The sequence below is a fragment of the Delphinapterus leucas genome, chromosome 4 (genome assembly GCF_059928025.1).
Source record: "Delphinapterus leucas isolate spDelLeu-1000000601 "Yukka" chromosome 4, BTC_Dleu_Yukka2, whole genome shotgun sequence".
NCBI lineage: Eukaryota > Metazoa > Chordata > Mammalia > Artiodactyla > Monodontidae > Delphinapterus > Delphinapterus leucas.
Window position 1 is genome coordinate 14,049,474 of NC_143132.1, and position 15,073 is coordinate 14,064,546.

The following is a 15,073-nucleotide window of genomic DNA, read 5'->3' on the forward strand; positions in this document are numbered from 1 at the left end:
AGGGAGAGGCTTAATTATACTCATTGACATTTATGTGGTGACTCTTTCATGACCAAGTTCTGTGTATTTCTACTGATCATTTGCTATATCTAGAAAGAAATTGTTAGAAATGATTTTTCTAACAAATCATTGGTAGGTTTTGGACACTGTGGATAATATAAAGTATTAGGTTGACAATGGCTTGGCAATGATACACACCCAAGAAACAAACTAATAAAATCATATCAACAAAGAGTAGTCCCTTGATAAATATCAAAGGTGCATGAATTTAATAGCTTACTGCTACTCAGTGACTTTGAAAATATATGTTTTATATGACTTGGTTAAAGTGGTTTAATTTCTTTCCAAGTTAAGGTACATTTCTTAATGAGCCAGGAAATATTAAGATTAAGAAGAAAGGATTTTTCAAACAATTAGTATGCATGTGGAGAGGGAAGGTTCTGGGAGTGAAGCCACACTTTTTAATGAGGGAATGGATATAGATGTCCTTAAGCAGAAAGGGACATCAAACTCCAGGAATTTATTTTTCCCTTCATATCTTATCTTTCTCTCCTGACACAGAGAGCCACAGTTCTTTCTCTGGGATTTTGCTCTTGGCGTCTTTAGGGACCCATAAGTCATAAGGAGTGGGCCTTGGAGGTATACTGCAAAAGAAAATGTGGGCACAGTGTCTTCCATTGGTTTTGAGTTCAAAAGCTCAAATTCCGAGGTCCATGGTCCTGGTTCTGGAGGTTAGGGGTCAGAGACCATGGCTGCAATTGTGTCTACTGGCCATGGCACTTTCTTCTGAATTCAATGGCTGTTGAAGAGTTTGCAAGTAGATCCTGAATCTTCACACTCTTCTTTGCCTATACCTTGGAATTCAGATTTCTGCAATACTGTTGTTTATCTTTGTACTTCAGTGAGAAGAATCCAGATGATATTCACCCAGAGTGTAGTTTGTGTAATATTAAAGATAAAATTATTTCCCCAAATATTTTTTAAAAATCAGCATTTTTCTCTTTTATCTTTTCTGCTTTCTTAGTTTCTGTGCATATTTTTATGTTTCTTGTTAAAAGTAATGACTCCAGTTCACTTGACATGGTTGGCACATCTTGTCATTTATTTGGATTATTTCATTTAATTCACATGATGACTGCCTCTTGCACAAAGAAAAAACGTTTTGTTTTTCCTTGAAGCAAGCTCAAAATAGTTATTCTGCTGAGGGCATGTTGACTTAACATGTTAGAACAGAATTATATAGAGCTCTAGTTCCATGAATTATCAAAAATAAATAACTCTTCTCCCTCAAAAAAATCAATAAATTTGAAAAATACTGGATGAATGAAAGTAAAGCTGGTTTCTTTACTGTAGATTTTATCTGAGCTTTTAATATTCTAATATGACTCTTTTAAGAATGGAATGTAACTTGGAATGCATCCCAATCACTTTTCCCCCTAGGATATCTTGAAGGACCAGAGTCCCATTAAACACACCCTCTAAAGCGACGGTCTCCAACCTCTTTGGCGCCAGGGACCGCTTTCCTGGAAGACAATTTTCCCACGGACCGGGGGTGAGGGGGTGGGGATGGTCCAGGCCGTAATGTGAGCGATGGGGAGATGTGGGAGCGGCAGATGAAGCTTCGCTCACTTGCCCTCCTGCTGTGCAGCCCGGTTGCTAACAGGACTGGCACTGCTCTGTGGCCTGGGGGTTAGGGACCCCTGCTCTAAAGCCGTGCATTAAGGTATAGAGACCCAATTGAACATGGATAATTTTTATTAAATTGTAGTTTTCTATGTTAGCTATCTAATTTTTGGAAGTTTCGAGATGTATTCATTTTCAGTATTTTAAATAGTTATTGCATAAGAAAGAAGGCTTTTCAGATTTCAAGTTTCAGTCTTAGCTAACCCTCTTTCTCACTCGCCAGAGTGATAACAGTTTCTTATAGTCTCTTTCAATGTATGTGGTATGTGTCATCAAGGTATTTTATCTGAGCTCATACAAGTACGATAGGTTTAGGTAACTGACACAAATTCATGGTTACGTGTGTGTGTGTGTGTGTGTGTGTATGTATCTAATCAATTTGAATTCTAGAATCTTTTAATTAGATTTCATATAGGCTAAATCCTACCGGATGCAAAGATGAGGTTAGGAGTTGCTAGTCCTTTGGGGAAAAAAAGGTACACCAAATTGCCTAGAAAATTATGCTAAATGGATAAGCAGGAAGAAGCATAATATATTTCAGTAGACTCGAATGCAATTAATGTTTATATAAATCCCAAATGGGAAAGGATTTAAGAAAATATGACAAAATTTGGGCAGTCATGATATACACCGTGTGAAATATGTAGGCTCTATCTCACTATTTCCCTTATGTACCCTTGTGTATCTGAATCGACACCTTCTTTGAGGCAGGAGATAGATGGGCTCCAGGCTAGGCATTTACAACTGGCCTCCTGTTTACACCTCCTGGGGTGAGAAGAAGATGAGCTCCAGGCCAGACATTCATTACCAGCTCACTATTTACATTTCCTGAGGTGAGAGACAAATGGGCTCCAGGACTACATATTTATGACCGCACTCCTGTCTATATTTTGAGATCTGCACCCTGATATAAGAAACAGTAACAGGAATAATGTAGATAACTGGACATTGGGCAGTATTATGGCAGGGACAGAGAGGGGCTAAACCCTGTTAAAGAGGTCATACATTTCCCATCCTTGGAGCAAGGGAGACACTGTGCATGCACAAAAGCCTTCATGGGGTCAAAAAGGCAGGGGATGCCAGACCGTAGTCAGTCCTGCTCCCGCTATCTTCCTCCCAGAGGCCTTTATGATGAAATCCATCTTGACTGAGGGACGCGTGTGCACCCAGGGGAGGGTCCAGAGGTAAATTAGCCATGGGGGTCAAAACAATACTATTGGCCAAGAAGATAGGCATCCGGAAAACTGCCCCCTTAAAAAGAATTTAATCTTCCCAAAGGTGCAATTCTCGTGATTCTCTCACTGAGTTCGCCAGTGCGTCTTTCTTCATGTACTCTGCTTTTCTAATAAACACTTTCTTCTATACCTTCCATCACCTTGTCAGATTCTTCCTTTCAAAGTAGACAAAGGACTGGGGAGTTGGACTCCAGCTGCTGGCCCCGTGGTCTAGTGGGTAAGATCCTGGTTTCCATCCAGGCAACCTGGGTTTGATTCCTAGTCAGGCAGCTGAGATCTTGCTTCCAGCTACTGCTCACTACTGCTTGCTGCAAGCTGCTGCCTACTGCTGCCTGCATCCGAAATCACCTTGACCTTGGCCCTTATTATCTTATGTCTGAGTGTTATAATAGCTGGCTAATGGGTTTTGCTATCTACAACCTCTTATCCAAATTAGTATCCTGACTGCACTATTGTGACCTCATAATCAAACGTCATTAGTTCCTAATCATTTATTAAAGTCATCAAGGTGTAATGGGTAGGGCATTGGGTTTGGAGTGAACAAAGTCATGTTTTTGAGAACTACTCATGATCTCTGCAACCTTGAGCAGGTCATTTAACATCTAGAGGTGAAACTATTTCCACCTATAAAATTCATATAATAATGGCCTTGCCGCCTGATTCATAAATTTGCTGTGGGTTTTAAAAAATATGTAAAGGGTCTTTGTAAACTTTGAAACAAAACATACATGGAAAGTACTACTTTCGCTCTGCCAAGTCTATATTTCTTAGGCTGGCAATCAATGACTTACTAGGCCACAAATACCTTCCAGCGTATTGACCACTTGCTTGTATGAATAAGATACTTCATTTAAAATAGAAAGTTATCTATGAAGGCCTTGGGCTTTTATACCTAAACATCTTTTTTAAGTTCCTTTTCCTGCTGAAATTGTGCTGTCCTTCAAAGAGGCATTGAGCTATTATTTCTTCATGAGGTCTTCTGTATTAGTTTCTTAGGGCTGCTGTAACAAATGACTCTACACTGGGTGGCTTACAGCAACAGGAATTTGTCTCACAGCTGTGGGGTCAGAAGTCTGAAATCAAGGTGTTAGCAGCACTTGTTCCCACTCCCTGCTCTAGGGAAGAACCTTTCCTTGTCTCTTTCAGGTGACCCCTGGTGTTCCTTAGCTTGTGGCAGCATCTCTCTGGTGTCTACCTCCGTCTTCACATGGCTTTCTCCTGTGTTTCTGTGTCTTCTTTTCTGTTTCTGATAAGGATATTTGTCACTGGATTTAGGGCCCGCCCTAAATCCAGGAGGATCTCATCTCAACATCCTTAATTACTTTTGCTAAAACCACAGTTATGTGTCCTGGGCGTCAGGACTTGGACATACATTTGGGGGCTACTATTCAACCCACTGCACCTTCCTAGGCCATTCCAATCTGATTTGTTTGGCTAACATTACATCTAAGGTTATACCTCATATGCAATCTTAGAAGAGCTGGGAACACTGGCAATGGTAAAAAGTACGTTTTACTTAGAAAAGCACATGAAAATGTATAAGAGGAAGTTTTTAATAAAGGCAATTGTGGAACCTGTTTGTACAGAGAGTAGAAAAAACTGAAGATGAAAATAGTATCTCTAGTCTTCCACAACACTTGCCATTGTGGGTGATGTGCAAGTTCTCCTTCATGTTTCTGGGGGCTGGCTGTTTTCACCAAGGGGACTATCACACTGGCCAAAACTCTGTTGTCAGCTCTTTCTGGTCAATTTCCTTTTCCTGCAGGTGTATGATATTGTGTGTTCTGCAAGGAAAAGAGAAAAAAAGAAATCTCTCTGCCTCATATGTGACGAATTTAATTTTATAAAAGGAAATTAACCTTTTCATTTTTTTGAAATCCAAGTTGCCAGGCACAGTTAGTTTTTGATTGTAGTGATTGCTACTTAGGAAAGGGAAGGCATGCCCCTTTCTAGATTTTTAATTTGACTACAGAGTCATAATTTGATATGGTTTATGGTATAAAGTGTGGTTTTAAAAAAATATTCTTTTAATTGAAGTATAGTTGATTTACAATATCGTGTAAGTTTCAGGTGTACAGCGCAGTGTGTGTATATATATATATTTCTTTTTCAGGTTTTTTTCCCTTATAGGTTATCACATAATATTGAGTATAGTTCCCTATACTATACAGTAAGTCCTTGTTGGTTATCTCTTTTATACATGGTAGTGTGTACATATTAATCCCAGACTCCTCCATTTATCCCTCCCCCCACTCCCCTTTCCCCTTTGGTAACCATAAGTTTGTTTTCTGTGTCTGTGAGTCTTTTTGTTTTGCAAATAAGTTCATTTCTGTCTTTTTTTTTCTTTTAAATTCCACATGTAAATGATTTCTGATAAAGCATTTTTTTTCCCCTTGAATGTTAAACAGTTATCTCAGCATGGCTATTTGACTAATATTCTCCTTTACTAACTGATTCATGATTTCATATTTGTAATATATTAAATTCTTAAATACATGAGAATATATTTGTGTTTTGAGGCTCATAATCTTCAATAATATAATAAGTAATCTTTTCTATGTCTTCCCTTGATCTTTAACTAACGCTAAAATATGATAATCAGCTTTCTAAAAATCATTAACTTTTTTTTTTTTTGCGTTACACGGGCCTCTCACTGCTGTGGACTCTCCCGTTGCAGAGCACAGGCTCTGGACGCGCAGGCTCAGCGGCCGTGGCTCACGGGCCCAGCCGCTCCACGGCATGTGGGATCTTCCCGGACCGGGGCACGAACCCGTGTCCCCTGCATCGGCAGGCAGACTCTCAACCACTGCGCCACCAGGGAAGCCCAATTAACATTTTTAATGTAATTAAAAAATGAAAATTAAATAGTACAGGGTGACTTTTAACATAAAGTGAAAATTCTATTCTTGACTCCTCCTCAGTCTTGTTCTCCAAAAGAAGGCACCTTACTTTATTTTAGATTGTTTCTTTAGTAAATACTTACTGCTATATCCTTAATTAGTATAGTATGCTGCTATACAATTGATGAAGATTTAGCTCTCTTACAAAATCCAATCCCTGGTAACTCCCCATCAACATGTTCTTTCTATTTTGTTATCTATTATTTGGCTAATCAATAATCATTTTCATGTTATTAAGACTATACGGTTATTTTGTAGAGCCAAGTAGCACACCATGATAATATTAGCTTTCTTAAATAGCTTGATGTTTTTCCTGTACTTTCTAATGATATCATTTTTTTCTTGCACTACTTGCCATTACTCTATCTTGTTTTTAGTGTCACTTTTTCCTAGAAATTTTGGAGATGTGTGGTTTTTTTTTGTTTCCTTCCAGAGATCTTATTTTCTGTCTTCTAAATTTCTACTCAAACTAAACTGATGATTGGCTGTCATCCTAGGTTTCCACTTCTCTATTATTCTGGGTTGGATCTATAGTTTGACTGCCCCCATGTCTCCCACTCTTTGGTTAAATCCTTTGTTTTGTTGGAGCACATTCTCAAGGCAATCTACAAGGGTGCATGGAGGATAAACTTTCTGAATGATTGGATGTACCTGAAAATGTCTTATTATATTTCGTAGTTGAATTATAGTTAGACTAGGTATCAAATACTAGGTTGAAAATAATTTTTCTATCACAGTATAGACAGTTTTCTTTTTCTGTCTTTAGCTCCCTGTGTTTCAGACACAATATCTTTTGTCAGGCTGGTTCTCTTTCCATTGTACTTACAAAGTACAAAGTTATTAAAATTTTTTTTCCTCTGGATGCATTTAGCCTTAGCATTATGAAATTCCACAGCGATGTATGTAGAGTTCCCATTTTAAAACATGGCCCCCAATTCTTTGACATCATTCTTATATAGAGATTGGGTCCATGTCCCCTCCTCTTGAATCTGGAGAGCCTTGTGACTGCCTCAATGATTAAAGCCTGCAGGAAGTAACACTAAGTGACTTCTGAGGCTTGGTTATGAAAGACCTTGTTCTTTCACCCTGGGGCTCTTGGAATTCGTGCTTCCCAGAAAGTGTGTCTTGGGATTTCTTCTCTCAGAAACTAGCTGCCTTGTTGTAAAAAGCCCAGACCATGTGGAGAAGTCGTATGTAGGTGATCTATTGGTAGCCTGAGCTGAGATCAATCTTTAAGTCATCCCAACGCAAGTGCCAGACACATGACTGGAGAAACCTTCAGATGATCCCACTCTCCAGCTGTTTGGATCATTCGCATCTATTCAAGTCTTCCCAGCTGAGGCTCCAGACATTGTGTAGCAGTCAAGCCATCCTTCCTCTATGCTCGGTCTCAATTCTTGACCCACAAAACCATGAGCATAATAAAGTGCCACTGACTTTTAGGTGGTTTGTTACACAGCAGTATATAACTGAAACACTAGGTATGGGTCTTTATTCATCCTCTGAAAGCTTCTCCATTCACGTGTCTGGTACTTTGGATGTTTTCAGAATATTTCCAGTTAACTGTTCAGCCTTCTTAACATTCTACAAGGCAGAGCAGCCTCTCCTTTGACTTTATTCTCCTCATGAACTTAACATTGCTCCACTCTTCTCTATCAGCTATGCCATCTTCCAGAAATTTGTTGAAACACTTTGTCCTTTGATGGCCCCTAAGAACTTATTCTGCATTATTGAATATCCATTATTGCAATCCATTATTGTGAATCAATGGCTGTTTTATCCCTTTACTAACATTTTAATGGACTCTCAGAAGAGAAAGGACATAAATTAATGTGGTACATAGAGTATCCTGGATCTTTTAAAGACTGCATAACAGACAGTACCATGTTGGTAATAATGGCAGACTTCTAGTTGGTTATCAATATCCATTCTCCACGTTTTCAATATCAATAGAGTTTCAGCTGGCATGTAGCTACTCAGCTGAAGCCTACATTTTCCAGCATCCCCTGCAGCTAAGTGTGGCCATGTGACTAAGTACTGACCAATGAGATACAAGTAGAAGTGATGAACCCTCTAGCTCTAATTCTTAAAAGCATTGGGTGTGTTTTCCTCTGGCAAGTTTCTTGTTTTCTGAGATGTGGCAAAAGTTAGGAGCAGCTGATTTAAACCTCCATGTGGAATCTATCTTTTTAGGATGGTAGAACTGTCTGCCAACTTTGCCTACCTTTGTACTATTATAAGAGAGAAGAATAAACTTCTGCTTTTTGAAGTCATACTTACTTGGACTCATAGCAGCTGAAAAAATAACTTGCATCATATAAGTGTAAAACTCACCAACACACCATCTTGTGACCAGAATTTAGTGGCAAATTTTAAGATAATTATTATAATAACATTTATACATTTATTTAGAACTTACCATGAGTCAGCAGTACTCTAAGAGTTTAATGGATTAACTAACTTACTCCTCACAACAACCTTACCCTATGAAGTAACACTATAATTGTTCCTACTGTGCAGATTTAAAAACTGCAAAACTGGTTAAAGAACTTTCTCAAACCCACATAGCTAGTGTGGGACAGTTAGCTTCAATAGAGGCAATCTGTCAAATCACACTGATACAGTGTTTATTCTTTGTGCAATGCTTTGTTGTATCTGGATCTCCATAGATTGGAAATATATGCAATCAGGAGCCATTTACCATATGTTTCAGTCACATGTCAATTTGAAGCCATTAGTGATAAGGGTAGATGTAAGTGCAGGGAGATATATGCTAACCATATTAAATAAGTGCTAACAGAAGTTAATGAATATGAATTTACTTGATCTTCTAAAATTACTCCAGTGGGCAGTGAATTGGAAGTTTATACTATCCATTGACTTTTTAAATGCCAATTTTATTGAAATATAGCAAAAAAGCAAAAAATATACAGAAGAATGGCAACAAAGTCAATTTTTCACAAAGTGAACACATCCATTTAACCTGTACCCAAACCAAGAAGCAGTACATGACCAGTTCCCAAAGGATCCGCTCGTCTCATTTCAGTCACTACACGTGGCTGTTTGATGGGACATTCCCAATTTACTCAGTCAGTAGTTGGAATTCTATCATGTTGTGCATTTGTATAAACCCTTCCTGGGTATGTTTGTTACTTGTCTGTCTATCTATCTATCTATCTATCTTTTGCCTCTTTAAACAGATAAATGTTCCAAATAGACAGGTGTGGATGCTGAGAAAGAGTGGTCTCAGGTAAAGTTTCATTTTTTAGTGCCTGAGAGAAGAGCTCTGGCAGTCTCCTGGCTCAACAAACCTCATCTCCAGCTCCTGACACAATGAGCCAAACCTCGTAATTCGAGAATTTCCATTCTAGCTTTTAGAATACAGTCCTTTCTTTGATCTTCCATCTTGGGGTTTTTTTATGACGATGCTTATGGGCCTGGCCATGTCAACTTGGCGGGTTTTTGATTGCTCTATATTGTTGGGTTTGGCAGATTTAGTTCCAGTGAGAGTGGCCTTGGATCAGTGAATTATGGTTCCAAAGAAAAAAAGGATTGGTGGCAGTGCTATGTCAAGGGGATCTGGTTCTGGCTGAGGTTGCGACGGTTACTAAAAATTGAAAATTCAGCTGCATTGGGGTGGGCAGTGTCTACCAAGCCACACTTTGGATTCCATGGAATACAAATATATACAGATTTATACTATCATTTTATGTTTTTCAAGCTTCAATAGTCATTTCTTAGCTAATGACAAACTGCTGTCTTCTTTTCTCCAATGCAACGGATACCATCTGTAGCTGTCAGAATTTCAGATTTTATTTATTCATCACTGAGCTCTGCGTATGTTGATTAATGAGTTCACTTTTCTAGAAGGAAATTCTGAACACATCACCTTCTTTATTTCTCCTCTACTCCTTAAATAAATATACTGACTTCATCAAACTCAGAAAGATAATCATATATCTCTATTCAGTTAGCTTCCTGTAGCAGATTTTGTGTTTTCCATGTAGGAATCTGAGATATGTGATGAGCAGCCACTGATAAGAACTTTGGAAGAAGGCTTGCTTTCTTTGTTTTTTTCCTCCAGCTTGAGTTATAATTGACATATAACCTTGTGCAAGTTTAAGGTGTAGAGCATTGATTTGATACCTTTAGAAATTTTCAAATGATTAGCACCCTGGTATTAGCCACCAGGGAGAAGGACTTTTTAATTGTGACCATGGCCTCTTGCTCAGGTTCTCTATGGCATTTCAGACATTTCAGAAGGTATGTGCCATGGGGCGGAATAGGCATGGGATGGGGTTGCAGATATGGTCCTGCCCAAAACTGTCATGGTAAGGAATAGAAATAACTGGGATTTCTACTGGAGGCCTGGGAAAGTCAAAAGGGGCCATGACATCTTTCCTTGGGTACCCAGTTATTAGTCAAACCTAAGTTTTCATACCAGAATGCTGAGGTTGACATTTCCCCAAAAGACACCTAAAATAAATGGTTTCCATTTCAACCAACAACTTAGTTGACTTACATATCCGGATTATTGGGGGTTTTGTTGTAGAAAGTTTCTATTCTGTTCCTGCCAAAAATTTAACTACAAATTTCATGGCATTTGGGTGTAAGAGGTCAGCTAACCACTTATTCCTTTAGGTTTGGGGTCACTGAGCCCTTTCGGCAGTGTCTGTGACATTAGGAACTTCAAGTCCATTTATTTTAAATGGAGCTAGTTTTGAAACCAACATTGTATTCAGTGTTTATCACGTATTAAATTTTTTTTTCTCATGTTTAGGTCTTCAGCCCTTCCTTTTGGTTTCAAGACTTGATTGGATATGACTAATTTGTTTAGAGTCAAACTCTCCCTGAATATTATTTGTATTCTTCCTTTTGGCCAAATCACAGCTGATAGATTATAAGGTGCCATTGATTGCATTCCACATATCTTTTCAGGCTTTGTCTCTATGATTCCAAAACTAAAGTCCACTTAAAGAGAGGCTGCCAGGAGCTCAATTCTGTGTTATACTGTTATCAATTAACTGGGCTTCAAGATGCTGCCATCACCCTACTGTGTCATATGGTTCTTGCTTTCAAACTGTATTTTAGGAGCCTTATTATATGCGTGTGTATTTTTTGGAATTAATTCATTAACTCACACCATTTTAGAATAGGTGTTGTGTATTTATATGTGTATGTTTATATCTTAGATGTGTATGTGTGTATATGTATATGTGTGTGTCTGAAAAATGCTTTTCTTTCTCTTCTTCAGTGCAGTATTTTCTTTTCATTTATTACAGTAAAAATAATTTCATTTTGTGGTGATATTTCAGCCCATTTTCTAAGAACAGCTATGTTTCATCCACCTATTTATAGTAAATTCACCATAAACTATATATATATATGGAGGAGAGAAAGATAAAAGGATTTAAAATAAGAAAAGTTAAGTTTTTTGGCCAAGGGTTATCAACAGGCAGACAGTAGGCCCAATGTGGCTAATATGTATATTTTTTGGCCTGCACATTTGTTTTAAATTTTGGTTTTTGAAAGCATTTGGATACAGCATGTTTCTTCCTTTTGCTTCAGTTCCCCCAAGCCTTGATTCTCATTCATCTACCATGATTCAGATATTTACATTTTTGCATAACTGTTATAGGTATTTGAGTTTACCATTGCTGCTTTAAACTTTTTAATACAATAAACAAACACTTCTATTTTTAAAATATTAAAGCCAGGACTTCAGAATTCAGTGTATTTTATTTTATCTCATCTTTATTCTGTTGTGGTCCATTCATCTCCAGGCAGAAATAGGGATCCACTATTACTATTTTATTTTTTTTTCATTTTTTCTAACTTCTGCATTTCGAGAAGACTTCTTAATGTTATCCTTCATATTACATACTTTTTTATACAGTTAATTCTGCTCTTTATTCAATGTGATAAAGATATAAATTCTACTACTCCGATTTTGGGATAATATTTTATTATTTTTAGGGAACTTTCACCACAACTTACTTCTCAATAAAGCTCCCCATTCATCTCATTTTGTCATTTTTATCTTATTTTCACCTTTTATTTCCTAGTTAATTTAATTTTGTTGAGGTCACAACATAGGCATTCTTTAAAATGTTCTCTTTCCTACAATCAATTATTTGAAAAATGCTTTGTTTTCTCTTCTTGAGTGCAGTATTTTCTTTTCATTTATTGCAGAATTCTTTCATAGGCAGTAAAAAAAAAAAAATTCATTTGGTGGTGATATTTCAGCCCAGTTTCTAAGACCAGCTGTGTTTCATCCACCTATTTATAGTAGATTTGCAATAAACTTTTTGCCCTAAATTTAGGCAACAGCTACCACATATAACTTTTCAAAATTCAAATTTTATTTATATAAAGAACAAATTTCACTATATGTTGAATAAGGATTTGTTTTTCTTTTTAATTTAGCATGTGTCTATTTCCTCTTTCCTGCTTTCTTGAGTTTTGTGAATGTTTCTGTTCCCAAATAAACATGCTTACTGAAACAATGCCACCCTGGGTTTGAACATAATGTGTTGTATTTCTGTCATTTGGGTAAAACTTGTGCAGTTTTAGGAAGCAAGTGATTAACCATATCTCTTTCCCTCACTATAGCATTTAGAGCCAATTTCAAAAAATAAACATAGATTGCCTACAGATGGAGATTCAAACAAAAATAACAGCTTGGTAACTTATAAATTGATTTAGAAAATGCAGCCTGCATCTGGACTCTTAATATTTCTCTCCACCTATCCCCAAATAATGCTTCTGGCATCTTTGCAGGTAAGAGCTGTACAACTACAAGGTGCCGCATCAGGGCAGGTGGATGACCACGTGGCAAAGGAGAAGAAAGATGTATGTTTTAGAGCTCAGAAAGAATTGATTCTCCCCTGCGTAGGCTTTTCTTCCAGTCTCGTCAATAAGATAATCAAAGAGAATGAATGGGCCTGGAAGTGTTATTCCTATACCTGTCCCTTCCAAGCAGTGAAAGTTTTATTATTTTTCAGGAAGCAGGAGGACTGGGGATAATTGCTCTCCCCTCATTGCAGAATCAATCATTTATTTTTAATTAGTATTGGGGATGTTGAGTGACACTCTGCAGCATGGAAAGCCCACTAGGGTCCTCTGAGTGTATCTCATGAAAGGACATTTAGCATGCAGTGTGTGTGTGTGTGTGTGTGTGTGTGTGTGTGTATAGTTATTATTTTATCATATTTTAAGTTTGTTAGAGGACAATATTTACTTAGTCAATTTTTTTCCTTCTAGTGCCAAAGCACAATTCCATCTTTAAGTTGTGGAGCTATACTTGTAAAATATGTAAACGAGCATCATGTAAAATTGTTGCCCTATTTCAGCTGAGTATATTGTATTTGTTTTACATTGAGCTGTAAAAGAAAGTTAAAAACCACAAAATCTGAGTTGTGAGAGACCTTTGTATGTAATGTAGCTAACTTTTTCCATCCCACCTCCTTTGATATTTAAACCCCTTCTGAAACATTTCAGTCACTGTCTGTCCTCTTAAAGTGTAATTCCAAGAACTCACAATACTGTTACAGCTATTATCTGTCAAGAGCATAGCATAATTTTGTACATTGTGATTTTACTAATAAAACCTGAGAGAATGAAATAACAAAACCTTTAAAGACCGCTTCTATTTTTACTCTCTTCAAATTATAAAATCTATCATTAAAGCCTAGCTCAATGAATACAAATTTCATTTATTTTTTGCCATTGTATGATAAAAATTATATTAATGATTATATTTAATGAAAGTATTATTAAAATTTCCCACATTAATCAAACAATGTATTTTATAATTTTAAATGTTTAGAATCCTTAACTTTGGCTTATTTATATCTAAGTTAATATGATGACAATTTATCAGAGAGTGACTGTTTAAGTTATGCCTTATCTGATTTTCCTAAACCTTTAATATAAGATTTCAAGGCTCAATTTTTATCCTTGGGGTTTCAATACATAATGCAAATGGAATTTCATTCAGCAGATTATAGACGTCACTCTTAGTTGTAGGAGTATTTGCATTAATTATGAGTAGGTGACAACAACAAATTATGCTTTACTGTTTATAAAACATATTTCATCCTCATCATCTCATTTAACTGCCAAACTGTCCTTTTAAAATAACAGCTTTATTTTCATAATAGAGATGAGCAAACAGTAGCTAGTGTCTGAGTTAGGAAGACTTTGACCCCTGCTCATTCAATCCAGATCCTATACTTTTCCTTCTGCCACTGGGACCTCTTTGGACCATGGATTTGAGTTTGTCAATCCATTAGTAATGTCTTCAGTGGGACATCCATGGTGTTAGCTGCGGGTCATGGGGCCCTAGTTCTTCCTGGACTACAATGTGTTCTTATGACCTTGAGTCCCGGGTCATGGACAAGGAGCTTCTTGGATGAGCTAGTGTGCTTTGGCTATGTGTGCTTTGCAACAGCGTTTTCCAAACCGGCTAAGTTTCAAGCTCAATTTGTATGAGATTTGAATGGTTGCTATCAGTACATTAGCTGCATGAACAGTTCTTAAGCATCCAGCTTGTCTTTATCCAGAAGTTATCTCCTTAAATATTGAATGACCAAGCACAAGTTTTTCTAAATTTTCAGAGGTGCCTGGTTATTTATTTTCTGTATTTGCTCTGCTTAAGGGAGGTAAAGATTTTTTTGTTTTTATTTTCTAATAAATAGTCACAGTTGGTAAAGCAACTGTGGCATTCACATCTTTTCACTTACTTAAATTGTTTCAGGTGGTGTACCTTGGGCATGCCAATTGCAGGCAGCTCAAGGAATCACTTCATATCTATTTTCTTCAAAACATTTACTCTTAGATGACAGCAATGAGCAGTGTGTTGAATGTATATACTTTATGTAAGTGATCAAACCTTTGCTAAAATATGATGGTGCATATTAATTTTCAACTCCAGTCAGTGAGGTCTTGGATTTATTGTCTTAGACTGTTTCAGTCTTGAGATTTTTAATCATCAAAGAAGGAGGCATGCTGTTTTAAATGTCATGGATAAGGCTAATTCTTCATTAGCCAAGTTTTTGACAAGGCTAATTCAGTTTCTTCTCAAGTGGGGCATGGGAGAGAATAGAGGGTATTGCAGACTTCTCTCCCACAAGGAGCCTCCACTTTACTGTGGGTGGAATAGTACCCAGTCAAATTCTTCCCTTCTTCTGTGACTGAAATTTCACCAATTAAAGATTGATGGTCTTAGAAATTAATTTCATACAATTGATTTAT